Source organism: Sapajus apella, unplaced genomic scaffold (genome assembly GCF_009761245.1).
Source record: "Sapajus apella isolate SASKATOON/1434 unplaced genomic scaffold, GSC_monkey_1.0 scaffold33, whole genome shotgun sequence".
NCBI classification, from domain to species: Eukaryota; Metazoa; Chordata; class Mammalia; order Primates; family Cebidae; genus Sapajus; species Sapajus apella.
The window spans coordinates 13262177-13280433 of NW_022436973.1; the positions used below are offsets into that span (position 1 = coordinate 13262177).

The 18257-nt window shown below is 51.5% G+C and overlaps 1 long non-coding RNA gene and 1 pseudogene across 2 annotated transcripts; one reads left to right on the forward strand and one right to left on the reverse strand.

Annotated features, from left to right (window-relative positions):
• Window positions 1-4347: 4347 nt before the first annotated feature.
• LOC116562898 lies at window positions 4348-11103 on the reverse strand. Of its 2 annotated transcripts, none has more exons than XR_004274120.1 (3): window positions 10881-11103; window positions 7756-7853; window positions 4348-4679 (listed from the first exon to the last, which is right to left on the reverse strand). It is a non-coding gene; the product is annotated as an uncharacterized LOC116562898 (long non-coding RNA). The 2 variants fall into 2 exon arrangements; XR_004274121.1 differs by lacking the exon at window positions 10881-11103 and adding an exon at window positions 10378-10460.
• Window positions 11104-16005: 4902 nt separating this feature from the next.
• Window positions 16006-16103, forward strand: LOC116563053 (annotated as a pseudogene).
• Window positions 16104-18257: the final 2154 nt, after the last annotated feature.

Here is an 18257-nt window from a genome sequence, read left to right on the forward strand (position 1 = left end):
TATTGGTTAGTTTTTCCATCTTCTATTTCATTTATTTCTGTTCTACCTTTTATTATTTCCTTCCTTCTCCTAGTTTTGGGTTTAGGCTGTTCTCCTTTTGCTAAAATTTAAGGTACAAAGTTAGGATTTAGTTTGAGAGCTTTTCCTTTTTCTTTTATTTGACAGAGGGTCTTGCCATTTGCTGAGTTAGTCTCAAACTCCTGGGCTCAAGCAATCTCCTGGCCTCAGCCTTCCTTCCAGGTAGCTGGGATTATAAAGCAGTGTCACTATGCCTGCTTGCTGCTGCTTTTTGTGTGTGTGTTTTGGGGAGTGGGGGCCATTAGGGGAAATGGAGTCTAGCTGTGTCACCTAGGCTGGGGTGCAGTGGTGCAATCTCTGCCCACTGCAACCTCCTCCTCATAGGTTCAAGTGATTCTGCTGTCTCAGCCTCCCAAGTAGCTGGGATTACAGGTGCTTGCCACCATGCCTGGCTAATTTTTATGTTTTTAGTAGAGACGGGGTTTCACCATGTTAGCTGAGCTGGTCTTGAAATCCTGACATGAAATTATCTGCCTGCCCCAGCCTTCCAAAGTGCTGGGATTACAGGTGTGAGCCATCACCCCTGGCCAGCTTTCTTTAATGTAAGCATGTACAGCTATAAATTTCCTGCATAGCACTGCTTTTGTTGCATCCTATAAGATTTGATACGTTTTGCCTCAAAATATTAATTTTCCTTATTATTTTTCTTTGATCCATAGTTTTGTAGTATGTTGTTTAGTTCCCATAAATTTGTGAATATTCCAGTTTTCTTTCTGCTATTATGATTTCAGTCCTCTAAAATGTATCAAATCTTGCCTTGAGGCCTAATATATGATCTTTCCCAGAGAACATTCCACATGTACTTTGAAGAATGTGTATTCTGCTGCTGGAGGAACTCATCTGTGTATGTCTGGTAGGTCCAATTCATCTATAGTATTGTTCAAGCCCTCTGTTTCCTTCTTGATCTTCTGTCTGGGTGTTGTATACATTATTGAAAGTGAGTTATTGGGTCAGGCACAGTGGCTCATGCATGTAATCCCAGCACTTTGGAAGGCCAAGGCAGGTGGGTCACTTGAGGTCAGGAGTTTGAGACCAGCCTGGCCAACATGGCAAAACACCATCTCTACAAAAATACCTGACTGTATTTTTGAGAGGCTGAGGCAGGAGTATTGCTTGAGCCTGGGAGATGGAAGTTGAAATGAGGCAAAATTGTGCCACTACACTCCAGCCTGGACAGTTCATAAATAAGAGATATAATTGACTCACATTTCTACAGGCTGTACAAGCACAACTCCAGCATCTGCTTGGCTTCCGGTGAGGCCCTGAGAATCTTACAATCACAGCAGAAACAGGAGGGGTTGCAAAGAGAGAGAGAGGAGGTGCCAGGCTCTTTATAAACACACTGCTCTCATGTGAACTAATAGAGCAAGAACTCACGCTTCACCAAACAGAGGGTGCTAAGCCATCCATGAGGGATGTACCCCCTCTAACAAACGTGAGATTTGGAGGGGGACACACATCCAAGCTGTATCTGTTTTGTTTTGACTCTTAGCTCCTTGAATGACAATTATTTGTTCTCCCTGGCAAGAGAGAGAGATGGATTTTTCCTCCAGCTGGAAGGCAGACGCCAGCCAAGGGGCAGAGTGCCAGCCAGCTGGGGTATCTTATCACACTGTGGAGGAGAGGCCAGGGGCCCAAAGTTGCAGGCACACAGGTGGATGTAGGTGGCCACCAGAGTGCAGGCAGGCTGGAGCTCCCGGGTCCTGCACACACAGGCTGAGGAATGGTGCAGGGTCCACCTGAAATCAGGGCCACCCAGTCATTGTCTCTAGCCTAGACCTCTCCTCCATGCCACTCCCCAGGGTAGACTGGGGAAAGGGCTTTCTGTGCCCTAGGGGCCAGGCTTATACTCACCACCCAGAAGTTCTCCAATCTGGAGCGGGGGTCCTGGAAGAAGGCCGGGCAGGGCGGGGCTCTGTCCTGGGCAGGTCGGCTGAGTCTTCTCGGTGGCTCTGCAGTCACCATCCACCTGGCAGAACACACACAAGACTCAGGCCTCCTGCTGGACCATCTGGATCACCCACATACATCGGCCTCAGCAGGGGACTGCCCCCAACACTGGGCCTGCAAAGACATCTGCAGAGCCAGCAAGCCATCTGCCTCTCCTGGGACCCTGCAGCGAGCAGCCCTGAAGAGCCTCAGCCAGAGGGAGGAAGGGCAGGTGCAGCTGCTCACCTGCCAGGCCAGGCTGAGCTCCTCCAGGCTGTGGGCCACAGAGCCATCCAGCAACATCAGATCATTGCCTGCTTCATTGTCATTGGTGCTCAGAAGGCCAACGGATATGCTGGTGGGTAGGAGGGAAGCTGAGGAGGTCCTGAGAGCCCGTGATCCTCCCCCAGGGGACCTGTATGAGAGACAAGCCTGAGGCACACCGAGGATTGGTAGAATCCTGCCACCTCCACTCTGGACTCCTGGAGCCCAGGGCTCTGGCTCCAAACCCTCATCAGAAGAGGGAGAGAAAGCACAGGGACTAAGGACAGCATGTGTCCCCCCGACCCCTCTCCACATCCTCAGCTCGAGCAGCTGGAATCCAGGCCCACCCTTTTGTGTACCTTGGCAGAAGGACCACAGAAGCGCCAACTCCACCCTGGAGCCATGTATCCCAGGGATGGGAGCAGAAAGCCCTGGGCCTCAGTGCCATCATCTCAACCACAGCTGCTGCCTACAGCCTGTGGACCTGTCGCACTGGAAGCTGAGAATGATACATCCCAAAGAGGCTCTTGGTGGTGGGGCCAACCCCACAGGGGCCCAGACTCACTGTGGTGCCAGAGGCCCAGAGTCAGGCCACAGAGGCTGGTGGGCATGTCCCAGGAGATGGAGACCTCATCCTCACTGGCCAGCTCAATCCTGGAGACATTGCTCCTTGCCATGGAAGGAGGCAGCTGTAGGTCTGGACAGCTTTCCCCCAGCAGGGAGGAGTTGTATAGCCTGTAGGCCTGTGGGCCAGAGGGGTGGGCAGGAGGGCTGACCCACAGACAGGGGAAAAGCTTGAAAAGGCTGTAACCCCAGGCAGCCTGCCACAGGCACAGGTCTCCAGGGGAGATTCAGGACTCTCCTCCTCCCCTGCAGGCTGGGGTAGAAGATAAGGTTCATGTGGTTGAGCTCCGTAGTCAGGGCCATGAGCCCCGAGCCTGTCCGACTCAGCAACAGGGAGAATGTGTTGTTGAGCAAAGTCTTGGGTCAGCAGGATGCTGCCGCACTGGATGCTGAGGTCCCACACTCGGCCGTCGAAAGTCACGTGCTGGGCCCTGGCCACCAGATCATGGTCTGGGGAGAAGCAGCCCCAAAGGCAGTGTGAGTGGAGCCAGCTCCACCCACCGCAGTGGGAGCACAATGCCTGCTGGGCACCCCAATGCCTAGAGCCCTGGTTTAAGCTGCCCTAAGGCCAGGAGTCCCCCTCCCCTGGTGCAGCAGCCAGAGGCCCAGTGATCTGGCCCCCTGCTTCAGGATGACATGAGCTGAAGGGCTACAGCCAATTCAGCCCTAACGAGAAATCGAGTCCTGAGACCCGCTACAAAACTGCTGTGCTAAGTAACAAATCCTGGCTCAGAGGCCACAGTCATACCTCTGTTTGTATCAGATGTCCAGAGCAGGCACAGCCATGGACACAGCAGGCAGACTGGTAACTGCAGTGTTTCACTTTAGGATGATAAAAATGTTTTAAAATCGATTGTGGTGAGACATGCACAACTCTGAATACACTAGAAGCCACTGAATCATGCACTTAAAATTCACACATCAGCTGGGCACAGTGGTGCTAAGCCATCCCAGTGCTTTGCAGGGCTGAGGCAGGAGGATCACTTGAACCCAGGAGGTCAAGGGTGCAGTGAGCCAAGATCGCACCACTGCACTCCAACCAGAGTGAGACCTAGTCTAAAAAAAAAAAAAAAAAAAAATCATACAAGTCATCCATTTAATCTCAAGGAAGCTACTGGGGGGAAAAAATCACTGACTGTTTAAGTGGATGGCCAACGGCTTCCTCAAACATGACAGTGGTGTCCTGCAGACCTGCCCTGTTCAGGGTAGGGAAGAGATGGCCTGTGAAGGAGCAGGTCTGACCAGTCCAGCCAGCGCAGCCCCTGAGCTGCGCCTTGGGGGTGCTCGTGCCCATGGCGGGAAAGCACCAATCATCATGCACAGCCAGACACCTGATGGCCAGGGCCAGCATCCCGAGGGAGGCACTACCAGCTCCGTGGTCAGCTGTCAGAACTGAGGGGCACAGAGAAGCCCGTGGTCACACACACAGAACTTAAAGACCAGGCTGTTTTCTACAAGATCAGCGTGCTGCTTAGACCTGACTACACCCACGCTTCTAGGGAGCCCTAGGCCTCTGTGTGAGCTCCACACAGATAAACTGCTCCTTGCCAAGCCTGGGTACCATGGCTCCTCCATGGACATGAGGGGCTCCCTTGTGCATTAAGAACTGTACACGCCCCTTACCCATATGAGTGAGCCATGTGGTTACCTGCATTTCACAGTAGAGGAAGCTGAGTCCACAGAGGTAAGCAGACTCATCTGAGCCACATGCAAGCTCCCCAGGAGCCCAGAGTCGGTCATCCCAGCACTGCCCTTGGCTGCATTGCTGGGCCAGGCCTCATAATCTGGAGAAAAGCAGGATGTGCCACCTCAGCCCTAGTCCCATTGGACCTTGGGAAGTCCAGTAAGCTCTGGGCCTGGCACTGTGATGCCATGAGCCTCTGCCAGCTTTCCTGTGCCCTGGCAGTGCCTGCTCCTGTATGACCCTGCTGCTGTGCCCATGGGGCAGGGGGTTCCCAGGGAGGAGGGCCGCACAGCCCCGGGGACGACTCACACTCCCAGGGACCCTGCAGCAGGCGGCATCTGAGCTTGTAGAACTTGGCCAGCACATTGGCTCTGGAGAACTCTTGGAGTGGCTGCAGCATCTTCTCCTCCACCAGGTAGAGCTGGTCACCCGGGCCATGTCCAGGGGCTCATTCCCTGAGGCAGCAGTGGCAACATCACCACCACTGAGTAGTTCCTAGAAGGAACACATAGGACAAGTCTCTGTGCCTGGCTGAGCCTTGCTTCTGGCTGCAGAGGGGGAGGTTACAGGTCCACAAGAAGAGCTCTGCCATGGAAAGCATGGGGGTGTCTCTCAGGGAGGGGCTGTCCTTGTTCTAGGAAATCCCATACTGAGGTGGAGGAGGACAGAGGCCGGCATGACAGCGGAGGTGGGAGTGAGGCCAGGACAGAAACAAGCTGCCCGATTTTGAGGACACGGATGTCTGATGTCATGCCTGATCTGTTCCCTGAGTCTTGGGCAGCACAGGGCCTGTGTGTGGGGATGCCAAGGACAGGAGCTGGAAGTTGTAGGAAACTGTTTAGTTTTTTGAGGCAGAATCTCATTGTTTCCCAAGCTTGGTATAGTGGTACGATCTCGACTCCCTGTGACCTCTGCCTCCTGGGTTTAAGTGATTCTCTTGTCTCAGCCTCCAGAGTAGCTGAAACTACATGCACTCACTGCCATGCCAGGCTAATTTTTAAATTTTTAGTAGGGTCAGGGTTTCACCATGTTGGCCAGGCTGCTCTCGATCTCCTGACCTCAAGTGATCTGCCCAAAGTGCTGGGATTACAGGCCTGAGCCACTGTGCCCAGCCAATAGGTCTAGGAAATGTCTACAGTTGAGGAGAGGACTGGAACTTTCTCAATATGTAGAGTAGGGTCAAGCCTGTGAGATGTGAATGATCAGGGAGATCTCTCAGCTCACATGGGGGTGGAGTGGGAAGAGGAACATTGCTCACTCTGTTGTTGATGGGCTGGTGAGGGGGAGGAGCATGTAGCCTCACTTACCTTCTCCGGAGCCCAGAGGCCCTGCAGGCAGCTGGGGGCAGGAAGCAGCTTCAACGTCCTCACTGCCAGTTGAATCCATTCTTTGTCACCCCCACCAAATCCCACTCACCAGGTAGTCGAATAACCAGGCAGGTGATTCTTCAACAAAGCCAAAGCCCCGCCCTGGGAGCTCGTCCCTTCCTCAGCCTACATTCTGACCGCAAGGTGGCAGGAGCAGGAACTTGTGTTACATGGAGCCTTTTCCCCATGATACGGGTTTAGTCCCTATTCTACAGCTGGGGAAACTGAGGCACACAGAGCCGATGCAGAGGAATCCCAGTAAGAGACAGAGCCGGAGTCCACATGCTCTGCAAGGCCACCAGCATGGAAGAAGGGGGCAGCACCCTTGCCTGGAGCCCAGTTCCTGGTGGGCCTCATGGCTGTGAGGGAAAAGGATATTGGGTCCCCAGGCCCCTGATCTAGTCTGGGTTCCCCACTTCTATCCACCACCCCATGTTCTCAACACAGGGACCAAAGGGGCCTTTGGAAGTGAAAGGGTGATCACATCCTTCCTAGGTCAGAGCAGAAGCCAGAGTCCTCCCCTCGCCCCCCAGCCTTGGGACCTCCCAGTCGCCCCTAGTTGCATCAGCCCTACCACCTTGCTATTCAAACAGGCCAGGCAAGGTGGCTCATGCCCGTAATCCCAGCACCGAGTCTCTGGAGCCCAGGATTCTGAGACCAGCCTAATATAGTGAAACCCCGTCTGTACTAAACATACAAAAATTAGCCGGGTATGGTGGTGAATGCCTGTAATCCCAGCTACTTGGGAGGCCGAGGCAGGAGAATTACTTGAATTTGAGAGAAATCACACCACAGCACTCCAGCCTGGATGACAGAAAACGGGACTCCATCTCAAAAACAAACAGGCCAGGCATATCCCTCTCCCAGCCCTCTGTGCAGTGCTGCCCCCACCTGGAGCTCTGTTCCCACGCTGGACCCACGGCTCTTGCTCGAACTGTACCTTCTCCTCAAAGCTGGCCATGGCCACACCACTGGATCCCCAGCCCACCATCTCACCAATGTTCTTTCTCTAGCATTTGCCACCTAATATATGGCTCAGTGGTGGTAAATGATGGGCAGTGGCCGCCTTCTGCATGGCCTGCAAGAAAAAAGGGCTTTTATGTGTTTAAAAGATTACAAAACAGGCCAGGATTGGTGCCTCATGCCTGTAATCCCAACACTTTGAAAGGCCAAGGGGGTTGCATCACTGAAGGTCAGGAGTTTGAGACCAGCCTGGAGTGGCAAAACTCTGCCTCTACTAAAAATGCAAAAAATTAGCCAGGTGCAATTAGTGCACACACCTGTAGTCCCAGCAACTTGAAGGGCTGGGGCAGGAGAATCACTTGAACATAGGAGGCAGAGATTGCAATGACCTGAGATGACACCACTGAGACAGAGCGAAACTCCATCTCAAAAAAAAAAAAAAAGATGATTACAAAACAAAAGCAAGGAAATGTGACATAGCAGAATGACCTGCTTAAGAGGTGACTCTGAGGCTCCCTGCAGGGAGCGGTGCACACCCTGCTGCAGATGGTTTTTTGGGCTTCCTACCTGTCCCTGAGTGAAACTGAGCTTCCTGAAGGCAAGGGTCAGGCTTGCCCACTGTGCTCCTCTGCAGCAGCTCCTAAAATCCTGCCTGCTCTAGGACCATGCTCATGAGGTCTCTGTGGAGTGAGGAAGAAACCCTAGCTTCCTCTCCTGTGAAATGGGGAGTGAAGAAGCCTCTGTGCAGGGCAGTCAGTAGTCAGTGAGTCAGAGCATGTCGAAGCATTCAGCATTGCGCCTGATACGTGGCAGGAACGCTGGATGCGCCACTCCCAACCCTGTTACCTGGTTACAAGGTCATACAGGTCCAGCAGGGGTTTGCAGAGCCTCTTCAGTGCCCGTGAGAACGTGGCCTCAGCCCAGGACAGCATCTGGTGGGCCACCTGGAGAGGAAGGGGACAGAGAGCTGTCTCAGCCATCCTCAACTGCCAGCCATGCCCTATCCTTGCTCTCACTCATCAGCTCCAGGGTGACTTTCACGGCCCCCAGGGCTGCCCTGATGGGCCTGGGACCCTGGTTGCCTGGCATCCCGGGTTCCCAGGCCTGCAGCCACTACATGGCCTCCTCTGCCCGCTCCTGCCAAACATCCTCCAGGGGCTGCAGCATCACCTCCAGATAGCCATCCTTCATTGTGGTCAGGGGCCTTTCAATGGGCAGCCACCACCCACTATGAGGCCTCTGGGCAATTCAGAGGCCCAGCCCAGACCTCGAGGAGATATAGGGTCTGTTCCTGGGATTAAGATGGTAGGGGGAGTGGAGGAAAAGAAATAGATCAGCAGGCACTGGAGATTGCAGGCGAGTTGTCACAGCAGACCCGAGCCACCTCTGCATGGCTTGCTCACAGGTTGTCTGGGAACTTGGATTGGGGGAGGGTTCCCACCAATCCTAAAAGTGATATGAGGCTTTCCGTACCTGTTTGTACAAATGTGGTTTATGCTGAACCCCCGCTTGCCTCCTAGGAGTCTGACAGCATGCTCTGAGCCAAGCAGCACCTGCCAATGTGGCAGCCCCACTGAACACCCTGGGTGACATAGTGCTGGGACAGCCAAGTGCATCCCATGTGAAGGTGCAGGGACTGGGAGAGGACACTGGGTGCTGGCCCTGAGTCCCCTAGACTCTGTCCTGGCCCCTTCCCTGCGCCAACACTCCTGCCTCCTCTCACTGTAGTCAATGACAGCCACGAACAGGACTCTTCCAAATTCACTGCCCTGTGGGTGGCCATGGGACTCTGGCACAGCAGAGAAGATACGGAGGTGACATTCAACAGCCAGAGGGATGCCTACCCTGGCATTGGGCAGGGTGTTAGCCCAGGATGGTGGAGAGGCCAGAAGTTCCTAGTCCTGCCAGGAGGGCAGTCAGGGCAGCCACTGTGAGCATTTAACAACCACACAGCCACAAAGCGCTCATTGTGGAACTAGAAAGGGACCCTGTGGCAGTGAGCTTCACAGAAACAAGGCTGTACACTCAAAAGAAAGCAGGTGGAGGACTGAAGAAACTGAGGCAGCAGGCATAAGAGATATTAGCTTGGAGACCTTGTAAGAATGAGACAGCAACCCACAAAAAAAATGAACATTAGGCCAGGCGCGGTAGCTCACACTTATAATCCCAGCACTTTGGGAGGCTGAGGCCGGTGGATCACGAGGCCAAGAGATCAAGACCATCCTGGCCAAACTGGTGAAACCCTATCTCTACTAAAAATACAAAAATGAGCCAGGCATTGTGCATGCCTGTAATCTCAGCTACGTGGGGGGCTGAGGCAGGAGAATCACTTGAATATGGGAGGCAGTAAGCCTAGGTCGTGCCACGGCACTCCAGCCTGGTGACAGATCAAGGCTCCATCTCAAATTAAAAAAAAAAAAAAAAAAAAGGAACCACCACCATTTTCAGGACTGGATATGAAAAGGAAAAAAAAAAAATGTACAAAGTTAAATGCATGCTGTAGAAGAACCACTGCCTGTTCAGCTGCTGAGCACACCATGATTCCTAACTCAGCAAAAGAACCCCCACTCCGGGAAAAACTAAAAGCGAACTGCTGTTTCCAAAATGCATTTTTACGGTTGGAAATCTGTGTTTCCCAAGCCCTCCTTCCAGTCCTTGGCACTGTGACAAGTGTTTCTCACCCCTGGGGATATGGGGCTGGAGATGCAAAAGGGAAAGTCACCAAGGCTGAGTTTGAGCTGTCTGCATCCTTGCAGCCAGGGCCAGAGGGCCATGAGGGGTTCCCTAGCTCCTGCCATCCAAACTGGACTCATGGGGCACGGCTCTGCTGCAGTGGCCAGGCTTACCTCCATGAAGCGATTGCTCAGGGAGGGCCCCGAGTCACTCTTGAAGGTCTGGCTGATACAGATGCCATTTGTGGCTGCTCTCGTCCCAGTGCTTCCCATAGCTCGCCTCCAGTTCAAGTGATTCTCCTGACTCAGCCTCTAGAGAAGCTGGGATTACAAGCACCCACCACTACGCCTGGCTAATTTTTGTATTTTTAGTAGATGTGGGGTTTCACCATGTTGGGCAGGCTGGTCTTGAACTCCTGACCTCATGATCCACCTGCCTCAGCCTCCCAAAATGCTAGAATTACAAGCGTGAGCCACTGCATCTGGTCTTGTTTTTTTTTTTTTTTAAATTTATTATTGGTTTATTTTAGAGACAAGATCTAAGATCTCACTCTGTTGCCCAGGCTGGAGTACAGTGGCACCATCTTGGCTCATTGCAACCTCTGCCTCCTGGGCTGAAGCAACCCTGGATGAATAGACATAAGATTGAGGCTGAAGTGCCGCCCTGGATCCATCCTATATGGCTATGCTATTGGGAGCAAGTTCATCTCTTTAGGGGTGAGCTCAGGGTACTCGGATCACCACTTGCCAGACTGTGGTGTTCTCTCTCGATGTCCCACCTGGCCTGGGCACCCACCTTGTGGCTGAAGGCCGGGATCTGTGTGCAGTGGAGCTCGTGGCCCAGCTCCAGTCTATAGGCACTGTCTGAGCCGCCCTCTGTCTGCAGCCTCTGGCTAGTGTCGCATGGTGTGCTGGCTGCTTTGCCTGAGCTGTGAGGATCGATTAAGGGACCCCTGCCCTCCTCTGCCAGGCAGCCCTCCACCAGGGCTCCAAGAGGAGGAGGGCCTAGCCCAGCCTGGCTTCAGCCGTGTCCTCCCAGCCCTATGCTCTGCTTCACCTGTCATTCCATTGGAACCTGTCCATGGAGAGGTCTTAAGAGATGGATCAATATCCCCTCAACAGACACACCTTTTTTTTTTTTTTAATGAGCAGATACTAAGTCCTACTCAGAGCCCACAGAATGACTAATGGAAAATCCTGTGATGACAGCCTATCTTTGCTCACAGAGCCACAGTCACAGGAAACAGGGCAGGCTCTGTCACCTCCACCTGCCCTGCAGCCAGGCATGCGGTGCCTTACCCAGGAGGCTGTACTGGATCCTCAGGGAGTTGGTCCAGAGCCGGCCCCGCTGCTGCAGCAGGCCAAGGGCATGCAGCCCTGCCAGGCTGGCACGAAGAGCTTGGCACCCAGAGTGGCCACCCCCTGTCCATCTTCCTCCTTCCTTTCCAGCAGTGCTGCAGGGACAGAGAGCAGGCAGGTGAAAGGGTCAGCCCCCAGGGACCAACACCCCCAACCCCAGGCAAGGAGGGGACCCAAAATCTGCTATTTGAAGGTTTGTGGGGGCAGTTGGAGGTTTTGGGAGGTTCTGGGGGCCCATGCTGAGCCTGCGTCTGTCCTTAGATGGGATGTTGATACTGAGAGGCTGGTGGGATGAGGACCATCAGGAGGCATTTGGCCCACACCCTAGCCTGGTCACGGAGGAGACGGGGCACAAGAGGTCTCATCTCCTACCTGTCACGTGGGCCTGGTCACTCAGCAGATGGCTCAGCGATGCGGAGAGGCCAGCTTGCTGCCCACCTGCCACGTGAGGTTCCCTGTAAAGATGACAGGGCTGTCCCCATCACCATTTTGATCTCCAGCTGCACCAGAACTGCTTGGCCTTGTCGACCATGGGTGGCTGCAGGTCACTCTTGCCCTGAAAAGGCCTTCTTGTCACCTGGAATAACAGACTTGGCCAGCAAGCCCAGCCATGATCACACAAGCTGGGACCAGAGAGAGGGCAGGAGACAACCAAGTTAATGGCTTTGTATGCCGATCCTTCCCCAGTTTTTTATTTTTCTTGAGACAGAGTCTCACTCTGTCACCCAGGCTGGAGTGCGGTGGCAGGTTCCTGGTTCACAGCAACCTTCGCCTTCTGGGTTCAAATGATTCTCCTGCAACCTTGGCCTCCCGGGTTCAAATGATTCTCCTGCCTCAGCCTTCCAAGTAGCTGGGATGACAGACACACACCACAGTGTCCAGCTAAATTTTCTATTTTTAGTAAAGACAGGGTTTTGCCATGTTGGCGAGGCTGGTCTCAAACTCCTGAGCCCAAGTGATCCACCTGCCTTGGCCTCCCAAAGTGCTGGGATTACAGGTGTGAACCACTATGCCCAGCCCTTCCCCAAATTTTTAAACTCTGGATTTCTCAAAATTAGAAACCTGTGTTATAAACTCAGACATAAATACAAAGGACTTCTCTTCTCTCCTTGACAACCCCCTCTTGGATTCATCAGAAACTCAGTCAACTATCGCTGTGGAATGTGACTAGAGTCAACCCCATCTGCCACCTCTGCTGCACACCAGCTCCAGCCCTGGTCATCGAGCCTGTCTGACTGCAACATCCTCCTGGCTCCCATCCCACCGCTGGCAACTGATCTCTGCGTGGTGACCAGACACGTCCAATGATGGCCCAGGAGCGTTTCTTACCGTACAGTCCAAAGTCCTTGAGGCCCATGAAGCCAGAATTTTGTTGGTCACTGGTGCAGACACTGGCAGGTGAGCCACGGAGTGAGCTCACTACACTCCAAGGCCCCACACAGGAGATCCTCTAGAAAAGCCATGAGCAACTACAAATGCCATGTTTGATGGTCCCGCCAACCTGCAGACACACCCCACACACTGCTCTGACAGCCACTAGCTAGTCTGTTCACCCAAAAGATGTCAAAACAATACTCGCTATTACCAGACTGTCACTACTTAATGCTGTGTTTCCCTGATCCCCACCGACGTGTGTGCAGATGTGTGTGTACGAATGTGTATGCATCTGTGTATAGATGTATCTGTACATGGATGTGTGCAGATGTGTATGTATACAGATATACAGAAATACACAGATATGTATGAATGTGTGGTTATGGGTGTGTGTGTATAGTGATGTGTACATGGATGTGTCTATATGTAGGCATGTGTATGAATGTGTCTATAGACTTGTGTGAGGGTGTGTGTAAAGACGTGTATATATACGGATGTGTGTATATGAATGTATGTGTACAGATACGTCTACATCTGGATGTAGATGCTCGCAGCTCTTCCTGCTGACAGGCACATCCTAGAGCCGGCTTTCTCCAGTGTGTATCAGAGGCTGCACGGTGGCGTCAGAGCTTCCTCAGGGTGCACGTGAACAGGGTGAGCACAGAATTTCTCTCCCAAACCAGAGCACTTTGCAGTTAAAGAGAACATTAATCACAAATGCGTCAGGTCAGCAGGCGTAAACTGGGGCTCTCCAGGCAACCCAGGACCCAACCCCCACACACCAGGGCAGGGGGTGCCAAACAGAACACTTCCCACACCAACCTTAAATCCCACAAACTTTAAGATTGAGCCCAAGCCTCAAACCCCTGGGCCCAGGGATTCGAGGTTGAACCCAAGCTCTGGCACTTTGTATTCATGAGTTCACCTGCCTCAGTTTCCTCATCTTGTATGGGGTTACAAAGAGGACTTGAAGAAGGGACCTCCTGTCTGCTGGAACAGGCTCCAGAAAGTTACAGAGCGCAGGCTGTTACTGTAATTGTGATGAGTCTGGGGCGGATGGAACTAGAATTTCTCCAAAGGCAAATAAACATTTCCAGGCTTCAGACAGCTCTACAGGGAGCAGCAGGAAGGTCTGAGGGGAGGTACAGGCAATCCTGTGCTTGCACATTTAGCAGATAACAAGACATAAAAGGGCCCCTGGAAGTTCTCTAAATGAGGCAGAAATCTCAGCCATCAGACAGGTGGGGCCTTAGGAGGAAGACGGCTCTCCCCAGACATGGGTCTTCTCCCCATCTAGGCTGATGGCACAGTTGGAAGTGGAGAGGGTATGTATGCAGCAAGACATCCAGCCCCGGCTTCAGATGCTCCACTCCAGCCCTCTGAGAAGACACTGGAAACTGAGGCAGAATCGGGACATCCACTGCTGAACATGCCCAGTGGTCATGCTTGGCAGGATCAAGTCTAAAGCTGCTATTTGTATGCTGACTGGAGTGCAGTGGCATGATCTCGACTCACTGCAACATCTACCTTCCAGATTCAAGCAATTCCCCTGCCTCAGCCTCCTGAGAAGCTGGGTCTACAGCTGTGAACCGCCACACCCAGGTAAGTTTTGTATTTTTGGTAGAGACAGGGTTTCACCTTCTTGGACAGCCTGGTCCCAAATTCCTGACTTCATGTGACCCTCCCGCCTTGCCTCCCAACATTCATACCCTTTTTGAAGTCACCGATCTGCTTGAAAAGGGGATAGAAGTTTTAAATCTTCTCCCCAGGATGGAGGAGACAGACACAAAACTTCAACACAATGACAAGGGTTTCAAGTGACTAAGCTCCATCCAGTTACCCTTGGATAAGAACCCTTGAAAAGCACCTACTAAGATGAAAATGAGCCTGGACAACCTAGTAAGACCCATCTCCACAAAAAAGAAAAGAAAATAAAAACAATGGAAGGGCATGGTGGCACAGGCCTTAGCCCCAGCTACTTGGGAGGCTGAGGCAAGAGGATCGCTTGGGCCCAGAGGTTCAAGGCTGCAGTGATTAAGGATCATGCCATTGCATAGAAGACCTTGTAAAAGAAAGAGGAAAGTGGGGGAGAGAGAAAAGGTAGGGGAAGGGGGGGAAGGGAAGAAAAGAGGTAGGAAGAGGAAAAAAGAGGGAATAGAGGGAGGGAGAGACAGCAAATTATCTGTTCACCACAGAATAATTGTAAAAGAGGAAACCTGGGAAAAACTCAACAGCACTTCATTACGAAACTACCTGAAAACATTCCATTCCATGGACTATTACATGGTCATTCACACTACACGGGAGACACCGATTTTTTTAGGTGGATATATTAACTCCAGTGCTGATTGTGTGCATAGATCATCTCGGAAAGGAATCACCAAAGAAACCCTAACAGTGCTTGGCTCTCAGGAGGGGTCAGGGAGCAGCTTTAAGGCTGCACCAGCACCAACCAATAGAACTTTTTGCAATGATGACCATGTTTCTGGGCCATCTGCAGCTGCGGAGCACCTGAAATGTGGCCCAGGCAGCCAAAGAACCAAATCCTTCATTTTGTTTAATGTTAATTTATTTAGATTTTTTTTTCTGAGACGGAGTCTAGCTCCATTGCCCAGGCTGGAGTGAAGTTGCGTGATCTTGGCCCACCGCAACCTCTGTCCCCCAGGTTCAAGCAGTTCTCCTGCCTCAGCTTCCCAAGTAGATGGGGTTACAGGGGCTCACCCCCACATCTGGCTACTTTTTGTGTTTTTAGTGGAGATGGGGTTTCACCATGTTCATCAGGCTGCTCTCAAACTCCTGACCTCAGGTGAGCCACCTGACTTGGCCTCCCAAAGTGAGGCCACCATACCCGGCCTCACTTAGATTTCAATAAACACATATGCCAGTGGCTGCCATATGGGAGACTCAGTTCTATACTATTTCATAGTTTTTGAACTTTGAATCATTTAAATGCATTGCCTATTTTTTTTAGTTGTATAACTTAATAGAATAGTATTTAGATTGTATTAATCTAAATGAAATCTACCATAGAATTTAAATTGTACCAGCAAATGCTGATATATAAAAAGATTTCCAAGGTGTGTGTGCATGTGTGTGTGTATGTGTGTATTACGTGTGCATATGTGTGTGTGTGTGTGTGTGTGTGTGTGTGTGTGTATATATATATATGTATGTATGTATATTTCCTTTTTTTTGAGTCAGAGTCTCACTCTGCCACCAAGTCTGGAGTGCAGTAGTATGAACTTGGCTCACTGCAACCTCTGCCTCCAGAGTTCAAGCACCTCTCCTGCTTCAGCTTCCCAAGTCACTGGGATTATAGGCACACACCACCACACCCAGCTCATTTTTGTATTTTTAGTAAAGAAGGTCTTACACCATGTTGGCCAGGCTCGTCTTGGACTCCTGACCTCAAGTGATCCACCTGCCTCGGCCTCCCAAATGCTCAAGATTACAGGCATTAGCCAGCATGCCCAGCTGCAAAGGTGTATTTTTGAGTAAAAAGAACAAGGTACAAACAAAAAATAGGGAACAGCTGGGGGTGGTGGCTCATTTCTGTAATCCTAGCACTTTGGGAGGCTGAGTTGGGAAGATCGCTGGAGCCCAGAAGGTCGAGGCTGCAATGAGCCATGTTTGCACCGCTGCCCTCCAGTGTGAGTAATGGAGCAAGACCCTGCCTCAAGAAAAATTAAAAAACCAAAACCAAAGCATGACGATTGGGTTTTCATGCTATTTTATAATATGTGCCTTCCTCAAAACTTGTTACGGTATCATCACATCACCCATCTGATGCAAAAAAGAAAAAATGAAACCCGGAAACTCAAAATATTTGCAAATCTAAAGCATTAGGCATTGTCCTGTGTCTCCCCAAAAAATGCTGAAGCCATATGCCACAAGGTCTGTGGATGCAACCTTATATGGAAATAGGCTCTTCACATGTGATCAAGCTAAGCTGAGGTAATGAGGGTGAATCCTAATTAGTGAGGGTGACTGGTGTCCTTATAAAAAGGAATATGTGGACAAAGACACCTTCAAAGGGAAGACAATGTCAAGACAGAGACAGAAGACCAACTACAAGCCCAGGAACTCTGGAGGCTCTGAGAATCCAGGAGCAAGACCTTGGACAGACCCTCCCTCACAGCCTTCACAGGCAAAACAAACAATCCAAAACCCCATGATTTCAGAGTCCTGGCCTCCAGAACTGTGAGAAATCTCTGTGGTTGAAGCCACACAGTTTCGGGTACTTTGTTAAGGCAGCGCTGGGAAATGAATGCAGATTTATTGGGGCATGCATCAACACTTCTGAAGGACATGTGGGATGTGGCATGCTTGAACTTACAATTCATACCTTTCTGTACTCTGAATTCTTTTTTTGAGAGACAGGGTCTCACTCTGTCACCCAGGCTGGAGTGCAGTGGCACATAATGGCTCACTGCAGCCTCCACCTCCTGGGCTCCAGTAATCCTCTTGCCTCAGCCTCCTGAGTAGCTGAGACTGCAGGCACATGCCACTATGCCTAATTTTTAAAACATGTTTTGTAGAAATGGGGTCTTGCTATGTTGCCCAGGTTTACCTGGAACTCCTAGCATCAAGTGGTCTTTCCACCTTGGCCTCCCAAAGTTCTGGGATTACAGGTATAAGCCATTGGAACTGGCTTGCCTTTTTTTTTTTCCCCAAAGACAGAATCTTGCTCTATCGCCCAGGCTGGAGTGCAGGGACATGATCTCAGCTCACTGCAACCTCCACCTCCTGGGTTCAAGCAATTCTTTTACCTCAGCCTCCCGAGTAGCTCGGCTTACAGGCTCCTACCACCATACCCAGCTAATTTTTGTATTTTTATTAGACACGGGGTTTCACCACTGGGCCAGGCTGGTCTCAAACTGCTGACTTCAGGTGTTCTGCCTACTTCAGCCTCCCAAAATGCTACAACAGTGGCTCACTGCAACCTCTGCTCCTGGGTTCAAGCAATTCTCCTGCCTCAGCCTCCCAAGTAGTTTGGATTACAAGTTCCTGCCACCATGTCCAACCAGTTTTTGTACCTTTAGTAGAGATGGCGTTTCACCATGTTGACCAGGCTGGTCTTGAACTCCCGACCTCAGGTGATCCACCTGCCTCAGCCTCCCAAAGTGCTAGGATAACAGGCATGAGCCACTGTGCCCAGCCTACTTCTATTATTTTTACACTGCAATATATAATGAAATACTTACACAACTCACCTTAATGTAGAATCAGTGGGAGCCCTGAGCTTGTTTTCCTGAAACTAGATGGTCCCTTCTGGGGGTGATGGGAGACAGTGAAAGAACAACAGGCATTGGATTCTCATATGAGCATGCATTCCAGCTCCCTCGCATGTGCTGTTTACAGTAGGGTTTGCGCTCCTATGAGACTCGAAGAACGCCACTGATCTGACAGGAGGTGGAGTGCAGGTGGTGATGCCAGCAATAAGGAGTGGCTGTGAACACAGATAAAGCCTCCCTCACCCGCCCGCTGCTCACCTGCTGTGCTGCCTGCCCAGTTCCTAACAGGTGAACCGGGCGCGATGGCTCACGCCTGTAATCCCAGCACTTTGAGAGACTGAGGCAGGTGGATCAGCTGAGATCAGGAGTTCAAGATCAACCTGACTTCAGACATCCTGTCTCTACTAGAAATACAAAAATTAGCCTGGCATGGTAGCTCATACCTGTAATCCCAGCTACTTGGGAGTCTGAGGCAGGAAAGTCGCTTGAATACGGGAGACAGAGGTTGCAGTGAGCCAAGATCATGCCATGGCATTCCAGCCTGGGCAACAAGAGCAAAACTTCGTGTCAAAAAAAAAAAAAAAAATGCTGAGCGCAATGGCTCACACTTGTAATCCCATCACTTTGGGAGAATGAGGAGAGTGAATCACCTGAGGTAAGGAGTTTGGGACCAGCCTGGCCAACATGGTGAAACCCTATCTCTACTAAA